The 20,787-nt window shown below is 31.5% G+C and overlaps 9 non-coding genes across 9 annotated transcripts; all 9 read right to left on the bottom strand.

Annotated features, from left to right (window-relative positions):
- Nucleotides 1–905: 905 nt before the first annotated feature.
- On the bottom strand, nucleotides 906–977 carry TRNAW-CCA (transfer RNA tryptophan (anticodon CCA)). Its single transcript has one exon. It is a non-coding gene; the product is annotated as a tRNA-Trp (tRNA).
- A 1,149-nt stretch (nucleotides 978–2,126) lies between these two features.
- TRNAW-CCA (transfer RNA tryptophan (anticodon CCA)) lies at nucleotides 2,127–2,198 on the bottom strand. Its single transcript has one exon. It is a non-coding gene; the product is annotated as a tRNA-Trp (tRNA).
- Nucleotides 2,199–3,953: 1,755 nt separating this feature from the next.
- Nucleotides 3,954–4,025, bottom strand: TRNAW-CCA (transfer RNA tryptophan (anticodon CCA)). The gene has a single exon. It is a non-coding gene; the product is annotated as a tRNA-Trp (tRNA).
- Nucleotides 4,026–5,174: 1,149 nt separating this feature from the next.
- TRNAW-CCA (transfer RNA tryptophan (anticodon CCA)) lies at nucleotides 5,175–5,246 on the bottom strand. The gene has a single exon. It is a non-coding gene; the product is annotated as a tRNA-Trp (tRNA).
- Nucleotides 5,247–6,393: 1,147 nt separating this feature from the next.
- On the bottom strand, nucleotides 6,394–6,465 carry TRNAW-CCA (transfer RNA tryptophan (anticodon CCA)). Its single transcript has one exon. It is a non-coding gene; the product is annotated as a tRNA-Trp (tRNA).
- A 2,976-nt stretch (nucleotides 6,466–9,441) lies between these two features.
- Nucleotides 9,442–9,513, bottom strand: TRNAW-CCA (transfer RNA tryptophan (anticodon CCA)). The gene has a single exon. It is a non-coding gene; the product is annotated as a tRNA-Trp (tRNA).
- Nucleotides 9,514–10,661: 1,148 nt separating this feature from the next.
- Nucleotides 10,662–10,733, bottom strand: TRNAW-CCA (transfer RNA tryptophan (anticodon CCA)). Its single transcript has one exon. It is a non-coding gene; the product is annotated as a tRNA-Trp (tRNA).
- A 1,149-nt stretch (nucleotides 10,734–11,882) lies between these two features.
- Nucleotides 11,883–11,954, bottom strand: TRNAW-CCA (transfer RNA tryptophan (anticodon CCA)). Its single transcript has one exon. It is a non-coding gene; the product is annotated as a tRNA-Trp (tRNA).
- A 6,021-nt stretch (nucleotides 11,955–17,975) lies between these two features.
- TRNAW-CCA (transfer RNA tryptophan (anticodon CCA)) lies at nucleotides 17,976–18,047 on the bottom strand. Its single transcript has one exon. It is a non-coding gene; the product is annotated as a tRNA-Trp (tRNA).
- Nucleotides 18,048–20,787: the final 2,740 nt, after the last annotated feature.

Here is a 20,787-nt window from a genome sequence, read left to right as displayed (position 1 = left end):
TAGACAAGTGATGGTAGTGATCCAAAATTGATCCAGAAAAGATCATTGCTTTTAAATGTATTGTTACATTACAGACATTTAGAGTTGGCCTTCAAGTAATGTATTCTCTAAACTGGATATTTTTTGCATAATAATTATGAGAACTGATAAGAATGTGAGTTATTTAATGACTATGTGCTAGTGATATAGGTATCAGTTTGAGCTATAATCACATTATTGAAGTAGATAAAAATCTTGGTAATTAGTTTCTAGTATAGTATTTTAGGGCAGAAAAGAGCATTTTATCTTCAAAATGATAACTGACCTCGACGAGATTTGAACACGCAACCTTCTTATCTTGAGTGAGATGCGCTACCGTTGCCTCTTATTAAAACTGATTCGGTAGATTCTCTGGTGGTTTATATTACAAATAGTTCATCTGCTTATACTAAACCTTGAATTAGGTAGTTGTCAAGCAAACAAGCCTACATCCTTGGTAACAAAACAAAAAGATATGTCTGGTGGTTTTTCCTTTAGTGTAGAATTTTTATGCCTCACAGTATAGGTCATTTGAATGGAAAAAGTCATCCATAAAATCAAATTGGTACTAAATGTATTGGTAAAATAGACAAGTGATGGTAGTGATCCAAAATTGATCCAGAAAAGCTAATTGCTTTTAAATGTATTGTTACATTACAGACATTTAGAGTTGGCCTTCAAGTAACGTATTCTCTAAACTGGATTTTTTTTGTATAATAATTATGAGAAATGATAAGAATGTAAGTTATTTAATGACTATGTGCTAGTGATATAGGTATCAGTTTGAGGTATAATCACATTATTGAAAGTAGATAACAATCTTGGTAATTAGTTTCTAGTATAGCATTTTTGGGCAGAATAGAGCATTTTATCTTCAAAATGATAACTGACCCCGACGTGATTTGAACACGCAACCTTCTGATCTGGAGTCAGACACGCTACCGTTGCGCCACGAGATCTCTTGTTCAAACCGAGTCAGTAGATTTTCTGATGGTTTATATAACAAATAGTTCATCTGCTTATACTAAACCTTGAATTAGGTAGTTGTCACGCAAACAAGCCTACATCCTTGGTAACAAAACAAAAAGATATGTTTTCTGGTTTTTCCTTCAGTGTAGAGTTTTTATGCATCATAGTATAGGTCATGTGACTGGAAAAAGTAATCTTTAAAATATAATTGGTACTAAATGTATTTTTAAAAAAGACAAGTGACGGCAGTGATCCATAGATGATCCAGAAAAGCTAATTGCTTTTAAATGTATTGTTACATTACAGACATTTAGAGTTGGCCTTCAACTAAAGTTTAATCTAAACTGGATATTTTTAGTATTATAATTATGAGAAATGATAAGAATGTGAGATATTTAATGACTATATGCTAGTGATATAGGTATCAGTTTGAGCTATAATCACATTATTGAAAGTAGACAACAATCTTGGTATTTATTTTCTTGTATAGTATTTTTGGGCAGAAAAGAGCATTTTATCTTCAAAATGATAACTGACCCCGACGTGATTTGAACACGCAACCTTCTAATATTGAGTGAGATGCGCTACCGTTGCCTCTTATTATAACTGATTTGGTAGATTCTCTGGTGGTTTATATTACAAATAGTTCATCTGCTTATACTAAACCTTGAATTAGGTAGTTGTCAAGCAAACAAGCCTACATCCTTGGTAACAAAACAAAAAGATATGTCTGGTGGTTTTTCTTTTAGTGTAGAATTTTTATGCATCACAGTATAGGTCATTTGAATGGAAAAAGTCATCCAAAAAATCTAATTGGTACTAAATGTATTGTTAAAAATGACAAGTGATGGTAGTGATCCAAAATTGATCCAGAAAAGCTAATTGCTTTTAAATGTATTGTTACATTACAGACATTTAGAGTTGGCCTTCAAGTAAAGTTTAATCTAAACTGGATATTTTTAGTATTATAATTATGAGAACTGATAAGATGGTGAGATATTTAATGACCCTATGCTAGTGATATAGGTATCAGTTTGAGCTATAATCACATTATTGAAAGTAGACAACAATCATGGTATTTAGTTTCTTGTATAGAATTTTTTTGGCAGAATAGAGCATTTTATCTTCAAAATGATAACTGACCCCGACGTGCTTTGAACACGCAACCTTCTGATCTGGAGTCAGACGCGCTACCGTTGCGCCACAAGATCTCTTGTTAAAACTGATTCAGTAGATTTTTCTGGTGGGTTATATTGTAAATAGATCATCTGCTTATACTAAACCTTGAATTAGGTAGTTGTCAAGCAAACAAGTATATATCCTTGGTAACAAAGCAAAAAGATATGTCTGGTGGTTTTTCCTTTAGTTTAGAATTTTTATGCATCACAGTATAGGTCATTTGAATGGAAAAAGTCATCCATAAAATCAAATTGGTACTAAATGTATTGTTAAAATAGACAAGTGATGGTAGTGATCCAAAATTGATCCAGAAAAGATCATTGCTTTTAAATGTATTGTTACATTACAGACATTTAGAGTTGGGCTTCAAGTAACGTATTCTCTAAACTGAATATTTTTTGCATAATAATTATGAGAACTGATAAGAATGTGAGTTATTTAATGACTATGTGCTAGTGATATAGGTATCAGTTTGAGGTATAATCACATTATTAAAAGTAGATAACAATCTTGGTAATTAGTTTCTAGTATAGCATTTTTGGGCAGAATAGAGCATTTTATCTTCAAAATGATAACTGACCCTGATGTGATTTGAACACACAACCTTCTAAACTTGAGGCAGATGCGCTACCGTTGCCTCTTATTAAAACTGATTCGGTAGATTTTCTGGTGGTTTATATTACAAAAAGTTCATCTGCTTATACTAAACCTTGAATTAGGTAGTTGTCAAGCAAACAAGCCTACATCCTTGGTAACAAAACAAAAAGATATGTTTTCTGGTTTTTCCTTCAGTGTAGAGTTTTTATGCATCATAGTACAGGTCATGTGAATGGAAAAAGTAATCTTTAAAATATAATTGGTACTAAATGTATTTTTAAAAAAGACAAGTGATGGCAGTGATCCGTAATTGATCCAGAAAAGCTAATTGCTTTTAAATGTATTTTTACATTACAGACATTTAGAGTTGGCCTTCAAGTAAAGTTTAATCTAAACTGGATATTTTTAGTATTATAATTAAGAGAAATGATAAGAAGGTGAGATATTTAATGACTATATGCTAGTGATATAGGTATCAGTTTGAGCTATAATCACATTATTGAAAGTAGACAACAATCTTGGTATTTATTTTCTTGTATAGTATTTTTGGGCAGAAAAGAGCATTTTATCTTCAAAATTATAACTGACCCCGACGTGATTTGAACACGCAACCTTCTAATATTGAGTGAGATGCACTACCGTTGCCTCTTATTAAAACTGATTTGGTAGATTCTCTGGTGGTTTATATTACAAATAGTTCATCTGCTTATACTAAACCTTGAATTAGGTAGTTGTCAAGCAAACAAGCCTACATCCTTGGTAACAAAACAAAAAGATATGTCTGGTGGTTTTTCTTTTAGTGTAGAATTTTTATGCATCACAGTATAGGTCATTTGAATGGAAAAAGTCATCCAAAAAATCAAATTGGTACTAAATGTATTGTTAAAAATGACAAGTGATGGTAGTGATCCAAAATTGATCCAGAAAAGCTAATTGCTTTTAAATGTATTGTTACATTACAGACATTTAGAGTTGGCCTTCAAGTAAAGTTTAATCTAAACTGGATATTTTTAGTATTATAATTATGAGAACTGATAAGACGGTGAGATATTTAATGACCCTATGCTAGTGATATAGGTATCAATTTGAGCTATAATCACATTATTGAAAGTAGACAACAATCATGGTATTTAGTTTCTTGTATAGAATTTTTTTGGCAGAATAGAGCATTTTATCTTCAAAATGATAACTGACCTCGACGTGATTTGAACACGCAACCTTCTGATCTGGAGTCATACACGCTACCGTTGCGCCACGAGGTCTCTTTTTAAAACCGATTTTGTAGATTTTTCTGGTGGGTTATATTGTAAATAGATCATCTGCTTATACTAAACCTTGAATTAGGTAGTTGTCAAGCAAACAAGTCTATATCCTTGGTAACAAAACAAAAAGATATGTCTGGTGGTTTTTCCTTTAGTTTAGAATTTTTATGCATCACAGTATTGGTCATTTGAAAGGAAAATGTCATCCATATAATCAAATTGGTACTAAATGTATTGTTAAAATAGACAAGTGATGATAGTGATCCAAAATTGATCAAGAAAAGATCATTGCTTTTAAATGTATTGTTACATTACAGACATTTAGAGTTGGCCTTCAAGTAAAGTTTAATCTAAACTGGATATTTTTAGTATTATAATTATGAGAACTGATAAGAATGTGAGTTATTTAATGACTATGTGCTAGTGATATAGGTATCAGTTTGAGCTATAATCACATTATTGAAGTAGATAAAAATCTTGGTAATTAGTTTCTAGTATAGTATTTTTGGGCAGAAAAGAGCATTTTATCTTCAAAATGATAACTGACCCCGACGTGATTTGAACACGCAACCTTCTAATATTGAGTGAGATGCGCTACCGTTGCCTCTTATTATAACTGATTTGGTAGATTCTCTGGTGGTTTATATTACAAATAGTTCATCTGCTTATACTAAACCTTGAATTAGGTAGTTGTCAAGCAAACAAGCCTACATCCTTGGTAACAAAACAAAAAGATATGTCTGGTGGTTTTTCCTTTAGTGTAGAATTTTTATGCCTCACAGTATAGGTCATTTGAATGGAAAAAGTCATCCAAAAAATCAAATTGGTACTAAATGTATTGTTAAAAATGACAAGTGATGGTAGTGATCCAAAATTGATCCAGAAAAGCTTATTGCTTTTAAATGTATTGTTACATTACAGACATTTAGAGTTGGCCTTCAAGTAAAGTTTAATTTAAACTGGATATTTTTAGTATTATAATTATGAGAACTGATAAGACGGTGAGATATTTAATGACCCTATGCTAGTGATATAGGTATCAGTTTGAGCTATAATCACATTATTGAAAGTAGACAACTATCAAGGTATTTAGTTTCTTGTATAGAATTTTTTTGGCAGAATAGAGCATTTTATCTTCAAAATGATAACTGACCCCGACGTGATTTGAACACGCAACCTTCTGATCTGGAGTCAGACGCGCTACCATTGCGCCTCGAGGTCTCTTGTTAAAACTGATTCAGTAGATTTTTCTGGTGGGTTATATTGCAAATAGATCATCTGCTTATACTAACCTTGAATTAGGTAGTTGTCAAGCAAACAAGTCTATATCCTTGGTAACAAAACAAAAAGATATGTCTGGTGGTTTTTCCTTTAGTTTAGAATTTTTATGCATCACAGTATAGGTCATTTGAATGGAAAAAGTCATCCATAAAATCAAATTGGTACTAAATGTATTGTTAAAATAGACAAGTGATGGTAGTGATCCAAAATTGATCCAGAAAAGATCATTGCTTTTAAATGTATTGTTACATTACAGACATTTAGAGTTGGCCTTCAAGTAATGTATTCTCTAAACTGGATATTTTTTGCATAATAATTATGAGAACTGATAAGAATGTGAGTTATTTAATGACTATGTGCTAGTGATATAGGTATCAGTTTGAGCTATAATCACATTATTGAAGTAGATAAAAATCTTGGTAATTAGTTTCTAGTATAGTATTTTAGGGCAGAAAAGAGCATTTTATCTTCAAAATGATAACTGACCTCGACGAGATTTGAACACGCAACCTTCTTATCTTGAGTGAGATGCGCTACCGTTGCCTCTTATTAAAACTGATTCGGTAGATTCTCTGGTGGTTTATATTACAAATAGTTCATCTGCTTATACTAAACCTTGAATTAGGTAGTTGTCAAGCAAACAAGCCTACATCCTTGGTAACAAAACAAAAAGATATGTCTGGTGGTTTTTCCTTTAGTGTAGAATTTTTATGCCTCACAGTATAGGTCATTTGAATGGAAAAAGTCATCCATAAAATCAAATTGGTACTAAATGTATTGGTAAAATAGACAAGTGATGGTAGTGATCCAAAATTGATCCAGAAAAGCTAATTGCTTTTAAATGTATTGTTACATTACAGACATTTAGAGTTGGCCTTCAAGTAACGTATTCTCTAAACTGGATTTTTTTTGTATAATAATTATGAGAAATGATAAGAATGTAAGTTATTTAATGACTATGTGCTAGTGATATAGGTATCAGTTTGAGGTATAATCACATTATTGAAAGTAGATAACAATCTTGGTAATTAGTTTCTAGTATAGCATTTTTGGGCAGAATAGAGCATTTTATCTTCAAAATGATAACTGACCCCGACGTGATTTGAACACGCAACCTTCTGATCTGGAGTCAGACACGCTACCGTTGCGCCACGAGATCTCTTGTTCAAACCGAGTCAGTAGATTTTCTGATGGTTTATATAACAAATAGTTCATCTGCTTATACTAAACCTTGAATTAGGTAGTTGTCACGCAAACAAGCCTACATCCTTGGTAACAAAACAAAAAGATATGTTTTCTGGTTTTTCCTTCAGTGTAGAGTTTTTATGCATCATAGTATAGGTCATGTGACTGGAAAAAGTAATCTTTAAAATATAATTGGTACTAAATGTATTTTTAAAAAAGACAAGTGACGGCAGTGATCCATAGATGATCCAGAAAAGCTAATTGCTTTTAAATGTATTGTTACATTACAGACATTTAGAGTTGGCCTTCAACTAAAGTTTAATCTAAACTGGATATTTTTAGTATTATAATTATGAGAAATGATAAGAATGTGAGATATTTAATGACTATATGCTAGTGATATAGGTATCAGTTTGAGCTATAATCACATTATTGAAAGTAGACAACAATCTTGGTATTTATTTTCTTGTATAGTATTTTTGGGCAGAAAAGAGCATTTTATCTTCAAAATGATAACTGACCCCGACGTGATTTGAACACGCAACCTTCTAATATTGAGTGAGATGCGCTACCGTTGCCTCTTATTATAACTGATTTGGTAGATTCTCTGGTGGTTTATATTACAAATAGTTCATCTGCTTATACTAAACCTTGAATTAGGTAGTTGTCAAGCAAACAAGCCTACATCCTTGGTAACAAAACAAAAAGATATGTCTGGTGGTTTTTCTTTTAGTGTAGAATTTTTATGCATCACAGTATAGGTCATTTGAATGGAAAAAGTCATCCAAAAAATCTAATTGGTACTAAATGTATTGTTAAAAATGACAAGTGATGGTAGTGATCCAAAATTGATCCAGAAAAGCTAATTGCTTTTAAATGTATTGTTACATTACAGACATTTAGAGTTGGCCTTCAAGTAAAGTTTAATCTAAACTGGATATTTTTAGTATTATAATTATGAGAACTGATAAGATGGTGAGATATTTAATGACCCTATGCTAGTGATATAGGTATCAGTTTGAGCTATAATCACATTATTGAAAGTAGACAACAATCATGGTATTTAGTTTCTTGTATAGAATTTTTTTGGCAGAATAGAGCATTTTATCTTCAAAATGATAACTGACCCCGACGTGCTTTGAACACGCAACCTTCTGATCTGGAGTTAGACGCGCTACCGTTGCGCCACAAGATCTCTTGTTAAAACTGATTCAGTAGATTTTTCTGGTGGGTTATATTGTAAATAGATCATCTGCTTATACTAAACCTTGAATTAGGTAGTTGTCAAGCAAACAAGTATATATCCTTGGTAACAAAGCAAAAAGATATGTCTGGTGGTTTTTCCTTTAGTTTAGAATTTTTATGCATCACAGTATAGGTCATTTGAATGGAAAAAGTCATCCATAAAATCAAATTGGTACTAAATGTATTGTTAAAATAGACAAGTGATGGTAGTGATCCAAAATTGATCCAGAAAAGATCATTGCTTTTAAATGTATTGTTACATTACAGACATTTAGAGTTGGGCTTCAAGTAACGTATTCTCTAAACTGAATATTTTTTGCATAATAATTATGAGAACTGATAAGAATGTGAGTTATTTAATGACTATGTGCTAGTGATATAGGTATCAGTTTGAGGTATAATCACATTATTAAAAGTAGATAACAATCTTGGTAATTAGTTTCTAGTATAGCATTTTTGGGCAGAATAGAGCATTTTATCTTCAAAATGATAACTGACCCTGATGTGATTTGAACACACAACCTTCTAAACTTGAGGCAGATGCGCTACCGTTGCCTCTTATTAAAACTGATTCGGTAGATTTTCTGGTGGTTTATATTACAAAAAGTTCATCTGCTTATACTAAACCTTGAATTAGGTAGTTGTCAAGCAAACAAGCCTACATCCTTGGTAACAAAACAAAAAGATATGTTTTCTGGTTTTTCCTTCAGTGTAGAGTTTTTATGCATCATAGTACAGGTCATGTGAATGGAAAAAGTAATCTTTAAAATATAATTGGTACTAAATGTATTTTTAAAAAAGACAAGTGATGGCAGTGATCCGTAATTGATCCAGAAAAGCTAATTGCTTTTAAATGTATTTTTACATTACAGACATTTAGAGTTGGCCTTCAAGTAAAGTTTAATCTAAACTGGATATTTTTAGTATTATAATTAAGAGAAATGATAAGAAGGTGAGATATTTAATGACTATATGCTAGTGATATAGGTATCAGTTTGAGCTATAATCACATTATTGAAAGTAGACAACAATCTTGGTATTTATTTTCTTGTATAGTATTTTTGGGCAGAAAAGAGCATTTTATCTTCAAAATTATAACTGACCCCGACGTGATTTGAACACGCAACCTTCTAATATTGAGTGAGATGCACTACCGTTGCCTCTTATTAAAACTGATTTGGTAGATTCTCTGGTGGTTTATATTACAAATAGTTCATCTGCTTATACTAAACCTTGAATTAGGTAGTTGTCAAGCAAACAAGCCTACATCCTTGGTAACAAAACAAAAAGATATGTCTGGTGGTTTTTCTTTTAGTGTAGAATTTTTATGCATCACAGTATAGGTCATTTGAATGGAAAAAGTCATCCAAAAAATCAAATTGGTACTAAATGTATTGTTAAAAATGACAAGTGATGGTAGTGATCCAAAATTGATCCAGAAAAGCTAATTGCTTTTAAATGTATTGTTACATTACAGACATTTAGAGTTGGCCTTCAAGTAAAGTTTAATCTAAACTGGATATTTTTAGTATTATAATTATGAGAACTGATAAGATGGTGAGATATTTAATGACCCTATGCTAGTGATATAGGTATCAATTTGAGCTATAATCACATTATTGAAAGTAGACAACAATCATGGTATTTAGTTTCTTGTATAGAATTTTTTTGGCAGAATAGAGCATTTTATCTTCAAAATGATAACTGACCTCGACGTGATTTGAACACGCAACCTTCTGATCTGGAGTCATACACGCTACCGTTGCGCCACGAGGTCTCTTTTTAAAACCGATTTTGTAGATTTTTCTGGTGGGTTATATTGTAAATAGATCATCTGCTTATACTAAACCTTGAATTAGGTAGTTGTCAAGCAAACAAGTCTATATCCTTGGTAACAAAACAAAAAGATATGTCTGGTGGTTTTTCCTTTAGTTTAGAATTTTTATGCATCACAGTATTGGTCATTTGAAAGGAAAATGTCATCCATATAATCAAATTGGTACTAAATGTATTGTTAAAATAGACAAGTGATGATAGTGATCCAAAATTGATCAAGAAAAGATCATTGCTTTTAAATGTATTGTTACATTACAGACATTTAGAGTTGGCCTTCAAGTAAAGTTTAATCTAAACTGGATATTTTTAGTATTATAATTATGAGAACTGATAAGAATGTGAGTTATTTAATGACTATGTGCTAGTGATATAGGTATCAGTTTGAGCTATAATCACATTATTGAAGTAGATAAAAATCTTGGTAATTAGTTTCTAGTATAGTATTTTAGGGCAGAAAAGAGCATTTTATCTTCAAAATGATAACTGACCTCGACGAGATTTGAACACGCAACCTTCTTATCTTGAGTGAGATGCGCTACCGTTGCCTCTTATTAAAACTGATTCGGTAGATTCTCTGGTGGTTTATATTACAAATAGTTCATCTGCTTATACTAAACCTTGAATTAGGTAGTTGTCAAGCAAACAAGCCTACATCCTTGGTAACAAAACAAAAAGATATGTCTGGTGGTTTTTCCTTTAGTGTAGAAGTTTTATGCCTCACAGTATAGGTCATTTGAATGGAAAAAGTCATCCATAAAATCAAATTGGTACTAAATGTATTGGTAAAATAGACAAGTGATGGTAGTGATCCAAAATTGATCCAGAAAAGCTAATTGCTTTTAAATGTATTGTTACATTACAGACATTTAGAGTTGGCCTTCAAGTAACGTATTCTCTAAACTGGATTTTTTTTGTATAATAATTATGAGAAATGATAAGAATGTAAGTTATTTAATGACTATGTGCTAGTGATATAGGTATCAGTTTGAGGTATAATCACATTATTGAAAGTAGATAACAATCTTGGTAATTAGTTTCTAGTATAGCATTTTTGGGCAGAATAGAGCATTTTATCTTCAAAAAGATAACTGACCCCAACGTGATTTGAACACGCAACCTTCTGATCTGGAGTCTGACACGCTACCGTTGCGCCACGAGATCTCTTGTTCAAACCGAGTCAGTACATTTTCTGATGGCTTATATAACAAATAGTTCATCTGCTTATACTAAACCTTGAATTAGGTAGTTGTCACGCAAACAAGCCTACATCCTTGGTAACAAAACAAAAAGATATGTTTTCTGGTTTTTCCTTCAGTGTAGAGATTTTATGCATCATAGTATAGGTCATGTGACTGGAAAAAGTAATCTTTAAAATATAATTGGTACTAAATGTATTTTTAAAAAAGACAAGTGATGGCAGTGATCCATAGATGATCCAGAAAAGCTAATTGCTTTTAAATGTATTGTTACATTACAGACATTTAGAGTTGGCCTTCAAGTAAAGTTTAATCTAAACTGGATATTTTTAGTATTATAATTATGAGAAATGATAAGAATGTGAGATATTTAATGACTATATGCTAGTGATATAGGTATCAGTTTGAGCTATAATCACATTATTGAAAGTAGACAACAATCTTGGTATTTATTTTCTTGTATAGTATTTTTGGGCAGAAAAGAGCATTTTATCTTCAAAATGATAACTGACCCCGACGTGATTTGAACACGCAACCTTCTAATATTGAGTGAGATGCGCTACCGTTGCCTCTTATTATAACTGATTTGGTAGATTCTCTGGTGGTTTATATTACAAATAGTTCATCTGCTTATACTAAACCTTGAATAAGGTAGTTGTCAAGCAAACAAGCCTACATCCTTGGTAACAAAACAAAAAGATATGTCTGGTGGTTTTTCTTTTAGTGTAGAATTTTTATGCATCACAGTTTAGGTCATTTGAATGGAAAATGTCATCCAAAAAATCTAATTGGTACTAAATGTATTGTTAAAAATGACAAGTGATGGTAGTGATCCAAAATTGATCCAGAAAAGCTAATTGCTTTTAAATGTATTGTTACATTACAGACATTTAGAGTTGGCCTTCAAGTAAAGTTTAATCTAAACTGGATATTTTTAGTATTATAATTATGAGAACTGATAAGATGGTGAGATATTTAATGACCCTATGCTAGTGATATAGGTATCAGTTTGAGCTATAATCACATTATTGAAAGTAGACAACAATCATGGTATTTAGTTTCTTGTATAGAATTTTTTTGGCAGAATAGAGCATTTTATCTTCAAAATGATAACTGACCCCGACATGCTTTGAACACGCAACCTTCTGATCTGGAGTCAGACGCGCTACCGTTGCGCCACGAGATCTCTTGTTAAAACTGATTCAGTAGATTTTTCTGGTGGGTTATATTGTAAATAGATCATCTGCTTATACTAAACCTTGAATTAGGTAGTTGTCAAGCAAACAAGTATATATCCTTGGTAACAAAGCAAAAAGATATGTCTGGTGGTTTTTCCTTTAGTTTAGAATTTTTATGCATCACAGTATAGGTCATTTGAATGGAAAAAGTCATCCATAAAATCAAATTGGTACTAAATGTATTGTTAAAATAGACAAGTGATGGTAGTGATCCAAAATTGATCCAGAAAAGATCATTGCTTTTAAATGTATTGTTACATTACAGACATTTAAAGTTGGCCTTCAAGTAACGTATTCTCTAAACTGAATATTTTTTGCATAATAATTATGAGAACTGATAAGAATGTGAGTTATTTAATGACTATGTGCTAGTGATATAGGTATCAGTTTGAGGTATAATCACATTATTAAAAGTAGATAACAATCTTGGTAATTAGTTTCTAGTATAGCATTTTTGGGCAGAATAGAGCATTTTATCTTCAAAATGATAACTGACCCTGATGTGATTTGAACACACAACCTTCTAAACTTGAGGCAGATGCGCTACCGTTGCCTCTTATTAAAACTGATTCAGTAGATTTTCTGGTGGTTTATATTACAAAAAGTTCATCTGCTTATACTAAACCTTGAATTAGGTAGTTGTCAAGCAAACAAGCCTACATCCTTGGTAACAAAACAAAAAGATATGTTTTCTGGTTTTTCCTTCAGTGTAGAGTTTTTATGCATCATAGTACAGGTCATGTGAATGGAAAAAGTAATCTTTAAAATATAATTGGTACTAAATGTATTTTTAAAAAAGACAAGTGATGGCAGTGATCCGTAATTGATCCAGAAAAGCTAATTGCTTTTAAATGTATTTTTACATTACAGACATTTAGAGTTGGCCTTCAAGTAAAGTTTAATCTAAACTGGATATTTTTAGTATTATAATTAAGAGAAATGATAAGAAGGTGAGATATTTAATGACTATATGCTAGTGATATAGGTATCAGTTTGAGCTATAATCACATTATTGAAAGTAGACAACAATCTTGGTATTTATTTTCTTGTATAGTATTTTTGGGCAGAAAAGAGCATTTTATCTTCAAAATGATAACTGACCCCGACGTGATTTGAACACGCAACCTTCTAATATTGAGTGAGATGCACTACCGTTGCCTCTTATTAAAACTGATTTGGTAGATTCTCTGGTGGTTTATATTACAAATAGTTCATCTGCTTATACTAAACCTTGAATTAGGTAGTTGTCAAGCAAACAAGCCTACATCCTTGGTAACAAAACAAAAAGATATGTCTGGTGGTTTTTCTTTTAGTGTAGAATTTTTATGCATCACAGTATAGGTCATTTGAATGGAAAAAGTCATCCAAAAAATCAAATTGGTACTAAATGTATTGTTAAAAATGACAAGTGATGGTAGTGATCCAAAATTGATCCAGAAAAGCTAATTGCTTTTAAATGTATTGTTACATTACAGACATTTAGAGTTGGCCTTCAAGTAAAGTTTAATCTAAACTGGATATTTTTAGTATTATAATTATGAGAACTGATAAGATGGTGAGATATTTAATGACCCTATGCTAGTGATCTAGGTATCAATTTGAGCTATAATCACATTATTGAAAGTAGACAACAATCATGGTATTTAGTTTCTTGTATAGAATTTTTTTGGCAGAATAGAGCATTTTATCTTCAAAATGATAACTGACCCTGACTTGATTTGAACACGCAACCTTCTGATCTGGAGTCATACACGCTACCGTTGCACCACGAGGTCTCTTTTTAAAACCGATTTTGTAGATTTTTCTGGTGGGTTATATTGTAAATAGATCATCTGCTTATACTAAACCTTGAATTAGGTAGTTGTCAAGCAAACAAGTCTATATCCTTGGTAACAAAACAAAAAGATATGTCTGGTGGTTTTTCCTTTAGTTTAGAATTTTTATGCATCACAGTATTGGTCATTTGAAAGGAAAATGTCATCCATATAATCAAATTGGTACTAAATGTATTGTTAAAATAGACAAGTGATGGTAGTGATCCAAAATTGATCAAGAAAAGATCATTGCTTTTAAATGTATTGTTACATTACAGACATTTAGAGTTGGCCTTCAAGTAAAGTTTAATCTAAACTGGATATTTTTAGTATTATAATTATGAGAACTGATAAGAATGTGAGTTATTTAATGACTATGTGCTAGTGATATAGGTATCAGTTTGAGGTATAATCACATTATTGAAGTAGATAACAATCTTGGTAATTAGTTTCTAGTATAGTATTTTTGGGCAGAAAAGAGCATTTTATCTTCAAAATGATAACTGACCCCGACGTGATTTGAACACGCAACCTTCTAATATTGAGTGAGATGCGCTACCCTTGCCTCTTATTATAACTGATTTGGTAGATTCTCTGGTGGTTTATATTACAAAAAGTTCATCTGCTTATACTAAACCTTGAATTAGGTAGTTGTCAAGCAAACAAGCCTACATCCTTGGTAACAAAACAAAAAGATATGTTTTCTGGTTTTTCCTTCAGTGTAGAGTTTTTATGCATCATAGTACAGGTCATGTGAATGGAAAAAGTAATCTTTAAAATATAATTGGTACTAAATGTATTTTTAAAAAAGACAAGTGATGGCAGTGATCCGTAATTGATCCAGAAAAGCTAATTGCTTTTAAATGTATTTTTACATTACAGACATTTAGAGTTGGCCTTCAAGTAAAGTTTAATCTAAACTGGATATTTTTAGTATTATAATTAAGAGAAATGATAAGAAGGTGAGATATTTAATGACTATATGCTAGTGATATAGGTATCAGTTTGAGCTATAATCACATTATTGAAAGTAGACAACAATCTTGGTATTTATTTTCTTGTATAGTATTTTTGGGCAGAAAAGAGCATTTTATCTTCAAAATGATAACTGACCCCGACGTGATTTGAACACGCAACCTTCTAATATTGAGTGAGATGCACTACCGTTGCCTCTTATTAAAACTGATTTGGTAGATTCTCTGGTGGTTTATATTACAAATAGTTCATCTGCTTATACTAAACCTTGAATTAGGTAGTTGTCAAGCAAACAAGCCTACATCCTTGGTAACAAAACAAAAAGATATGTCTGGTGGTTTTTCTTTTAGTGTAGAATTTTTATGCATCACAGTATAGGTCATTTGAATGGAAAAAGTCATCCAAAAAATCAAATTGGTACTAAATGTATTGTTAAAAATGACAAGTGATGGTAGTGATCCAAAATTGATCCAGAAAAGCTAATTGCTTTTAAATGTATTGTTACATTACAGACATTTAGAGTTGGCCTTCAAGTAAAGTTTAATCTAAACTGGATATTTTTAGTATTATAATTATGAGAACTGATAAGATGGTGAGATATTTAATGACCCTATGCTAGTGATATAGGTATCAATTTGAGCTATAATCACATTATTGAAAGTAGACAACAATCATGGTATTTAGTTTCTTGTATAGAATTTTTTTGGCAGAATAGAGCATTTTATCTTCAAAATGATAACTGACCCTGACTTGATTTGAACACGCAACCTTCTGATCTGGAGTCATACACGCTACCGTTGCGCCACGAGGTCTCTTTTTAAAACCGATTTTGTAGATTTTTCTGGTGGGTTATATTGTAAATAGATCATCTGCTTATACTAAACCTTGAATTAGGTAGTTGTCAAGCAAACAAGTCTATATCCTTGGTAACAAAACAAAAAGATATGTCTGGTGGTTTTTCCTTTAGTTTAGAATTTTTATGCATCACAGTATTGGTCATTTGAAAGGAAAATGTCATCCATATAATCAAATTGGTACTAAATGTATTGTTAAAATAGACAAGTGATGGTAGTGATCCAAAATTGATCAAGAAAAGATCATTGCTTTTAAATGTATTGTTACATTACAGACATTTAGAGTTGGCCTTCAAGTAAGTTTAATCTAAACTGGATATTTTTAGTATTATAATTATGAGAACTGATAAGAATGTGAGTTATTTAATGACTATGTGCTAGTGATATAGGTATCAGTTTGAGCTATAATCACATTATTGAAGTAGATAAAAATCTTGGTAATTAGTTTCTAGTATAGTATTTTAGGGCAGAAAAGAGCATTTTATCTTCAAAATGATAACTGACCTCGACGAGATTTGAACACGCAACCTTCTTATCTTGAGTGAGATGCGCTACCGTTGCCTCTTATTAAAACTGATTCGGTAGATTCTCTGGTGGTTTATATTACAAATAGTTCATCTGCTTATACTAAACCTTGAATTAGGTAGTTGTCAAGCAAACAAGCCTACATCCTTGGTAACAAAACAAAAAGATATGTCTGGTGGTTTTTCCTTTAGTGTAGAATTTTTATGCCTCACAGTATAGGTCATTTGAATGGAAAAAGTCATCCATAAAATCAAATTGGTACTAAATGTATTGGTAAAATAGACAAGTGATGGTAGTGATCCAAAATTGATCCAGAAAAGCTAATTGCTTTTAAATGTATTGTTACATTACAGACATTTAGAGTTGGCCTTCAAGTAACGTATTCTCTAAACTGGATTTTTTTTGTATAATAATTATGAGAAATGATAAGAATGTAAGTTATTTAATGACTATGTGCTAGTGATATAGGTATCAGTTTGAGGTATAATCACATTATTGAAAGTAGATAACAATCTTGGTAATTAGTTTCTAGTATAGCATTTTTGGGCAGAATAGAGCATTTTATCTTCAAAAAGATAACTGACCCCAACGTGATTTGAACATGCAACCTTCTGATCTGGAGTCAGACACGCTACCGTTGCGCCACGAGATCTCTTGTTCAAACCGAGTCAGTAGATTTTCTGATGGCTTATATAACAAATAGTTCATCTGCTTATACTAAACCTTGAATTAGGTAGTTGTCACGCAAACAAGCCTACATCCTTGGTAACAAAACAAAAAGATATGTTTTCTGGTTTTTCCTTCAGTGTAGAGTTTTTATGCATCATAGTATAGGTCATGTGACTGGAAAAAGTAATCTTTAAAATATAATTGGTAATAAATGTATTTTTAAAAAAGACAAGTGACGGCAGTGATCCATAGATGATCCAGAAAAGCTAATTGCTTTTAAATGTATTGTTACATTACAGGCATTTAGAGTTGGCCTTCAAGTAAAGTTTAATCTAAACTGGATATTTTTAGTATTATAATTATGAGAAATGATAAGAATGTGAGATATTTAATGACTATATGCTAGTGATATAGGTATCAGTTTGAGCTATAATCACATTATTGAAAGTAGACAACAATCTTGGTATTTATTTTCTTGTATAGTATTTTTGGGCAGAAAAGAGCATTTTATCTTCAAAATGATAACTGACCCCGACGTGATTTGAACACGCAACCTTCTAATATTGAGTGAGATGCGCTACCGTTGCCTCTTATTATAACTGATTTGGTAGATTCTCTGGTGGTTTATATTACAAATAGTTCATCTGCTTATACTAAACCTTGAATTAGGTAGTTGTCAAGCAAACAAGCCTACATCCTTGGTAACAAAACAAAAAGATATGTCTGGTGGTTTTTCTTTTAGTGTAGAATTTTTATGCATCACAGTATAGGTCATTTGAATGGAAAATGTCATCCAAAAAATCTAATTGGTACTAAATGTATTGTTAAAAATGACAAGTGATGGTAGTGATCCAAAATTGATCCAGAAAAGCTAATTGCTTTTAAATGTATTGTTACATTACAGACATTTAGAGTTGGCCTTCAAGTAAAGTTTAATCTAAACTGGATATTTTTAGTATTATAATTATGAGAACTGATAAGATGGTGAGATATTTAATGACCCTATGCTAGTGATATAGGTATCAGTTTGAGCTATAATCACATTATTGAAAGTAGACAACAATCATGGTATTTAGTTTCTTGTATAGAATTTTTTTGGCAGAATAGAGCATTTTATCTTCAAAATGATAACTGACCCCGACGTGCTTTGAACACGCAACCTTCTGATCTGGAGTCAGACGCGCTACCGTTGCGCCACGAGATCTCTTGTTAGAACTGATTCAGTAGATTTTTCTGGTGGGTTATATTGTAAATAGATCATCTGCTTATACTAAACCTTGAATTAGGTAGTTGTCAAGCAAACAAGTATATATCCTTGGTAACAAAGCAAAAAGATATGTCTGGTGGTTTTTCCTTTAGTTTAGAATTTTTATGCATCACAGTATAGGTCATTTGAATGGAAAAAGTCATCCATAAAATCAAATTGGTACTAAATGTATTGTTAAAATAGACAAGTGATGGTAGTGATCCAAAATTGATCCAGAAAAGATCATTGCTTTTAAATGTATTGTTACATTACAGACATTTAGAGTTGGCCTTCAAGTAACGTATTCTCTAAACTGAATATTTTTTGCATAATAATTATGAGAACTGATAAGAATGTGAGTTATTTAATGACTATGTGCTAGTGATATAGGTATCAGTTTGAGGTACAATCACATTATTAAAAGTAGATAACAATCTTGGTAATTAGTTTCTAGTATAGCATTTTTGGGCAGAATAGAGCATTTTATCTTCAAAATGATAACTGACCCTGATATGATTTGAACACACAACCTTCTAAACTTGAGGCAGATGCGCTACCGTTGCCTCTTATTAAAACTGATTCAGTAGATTTTCTGGTGGTTTATATTACAAAAAGTTCATCTGCTTATACTAAACCTTGAATTAGGTAGTTGTCAAGCAAACAAGCCTACATCCTTGGTAACAAAACAAAAAGATATGTTTTCTGGTTTTTCCTTCAGTGTAGAGTTTTTATGCATCATAGTACAGGTCATGTGAATGGAAAAAGTAATCTTTAAAATATAATTGGTACTAAATGTATTTTTAAAAAAGACAAGTGATGGCAGTGATCCGTAATTGATCCAGAAAAGCTAATTGCTTTTAAATGTATTTTTACATTACAGACATTTAGAGTTGGCCTTCAAGTAAAGTTTAATCTAAACTGGATATTTTTAGTATTATAATTAAGAGAAATGATAAGAAGGTGAGATATTTAATGACTATATGCTAGTGATATAGGTATCAGTTTGAGCTATAATCACATTATTGAAAGTAGACAACAATCTTGGTATTTATTTTCTTGTATAGTATTTTTGGGCAGAAAAGAGCATTTTATCTTCAAAATGATAACTGACCCCGACGTGATTTGAACACGCAACCTTCTAATATTGAGTGAGATGCACTACCCTATGCCTCTTATTAAAACTGATTTGGTAGATTCTCTGGTGGTTTATATTACAAATAGTTCATCTGCTTATACTAAACCTTGAATTAGGTAGTTGTCAAGCAAACAAGCCTACATCCTTGGTAACAAAACAAAAAGATATGTCTGGTGGTTTTTCTTTTAGTGTAGAATTTTTATGCATCACAGTATAGGTCATTTGAATGGAAAAAGTCATCCAAAAAATCAAATTGGTACTAAATGTATTGTTAAAAATGACAAGTGATGGTAGTGATCCAAAATTGATCCAGAAAAGCTAATTGCTTTTAAATGTATTGTTACATTACAGACATTTAGAGTTGGCCTTCAAGTAAAGTTTAATCTAAACTGGATATTTTTAGTATTATAATTATGAGAACTGATAAGATGGTGAGATATTTAATGACCCTATGCTAGTGATATAGGTATCAATTTGAGCTATAATCACATTATTGAAAGTAGACAACAATCATGGTATTTAGTTTCTTGTATAGAATTTTTTTGGCAGAATAGAGCATTTTATCTTCAAAATGATAACTGACCCTGACTTGATTTGAACACGCAACCTTCTGATCTGGAGTCATACACGCTACCGTTGTGCCACGAGGTCTCTTTTTAAAACTGATTTTGTAGATTTTTCTGGTGGGTTATATTGTAAATAGATCATCTGCTTATACTAAACCTTGAATTAGGTAGTTGTCAAGCAAACAAGTCTATATCCTTGGTAACAAAACAAAAAGATATGTCTGGTGGTTTTTCCTTTAGTTTAGAATTTTTATGCATCACAGTATTGGTCATTTGAAAGGAAAATGTCATCCATATAATCAAATTGGTACTAAATGTATTGTTAAAATAGACAAGTGATGGTAGTGATCCAAAATTGATCAAGAAAAGATCATTGCTTTTAAATGTATTGTTACATTACAGACATTTAGAGTTGGCCTTCAAGTAAAGTTTAATCTAAACTGGATATTTTTAGTATTATAATTATGAGAACTGATAAGAATGTGAGTTATTTAATGACTATGTGCTAGTGATATAGGTATCAGTTTGAGGTATAATCACATTATTGAAGTAGATAACAATCTTGGTAATTAGTTTCTAGTATAGTATTTTTGGGCAGAAAAGAGCATTTTATCTTCAAAATGATAACTGACCCCGACGTGATTTGAACACGCAACCTTCTAATATTGAGTGAGATGCGCTACCCTTGCCTCTTATTATAACTGATTTGGTAGATTCTCTGGTGGTTTATATTACAAATAGTTCATCTGCTTATACTAAACCTTGAATTAGGTAGTTGTCAAGCAAACAAGCCTACATCCTTGGTAACAAAACAAAAAGATATGTCTGGTGGTTTTTCCTTTAGTGTAGAATTTTTATGCCTCACAGTATAGGTCATTTGAATGGAAAAAGTCATCCAAAAAATCAAATTGGTACTAAATGTATTGTTAAAAATGACAAGTGATGGCAGTGATCCGTAATTGATCCAGAAAAGCTAATTGCTTTTAAATGTATTTTT

The sequence above is a fragment of the Taudactylus pleione genome, unplaced genomic scaffold, assembly GCF_031769625.1.
Source record: "Taudactylus pleione unplaced genomic scaffold, aTauple2 ptg000393l, whole genome shotgun sequence".
Lineage (NCBI taxonomy): Eukaryota > Metazoa > Chordata > Amphibia > Anura > Myobatrachidae > Taudactylus > Taudactylus pleione.
Note: the sequence above shows the minus strand (reverse complement) of the source record. Positions and strands in the feature narration are given on the sequence as shown.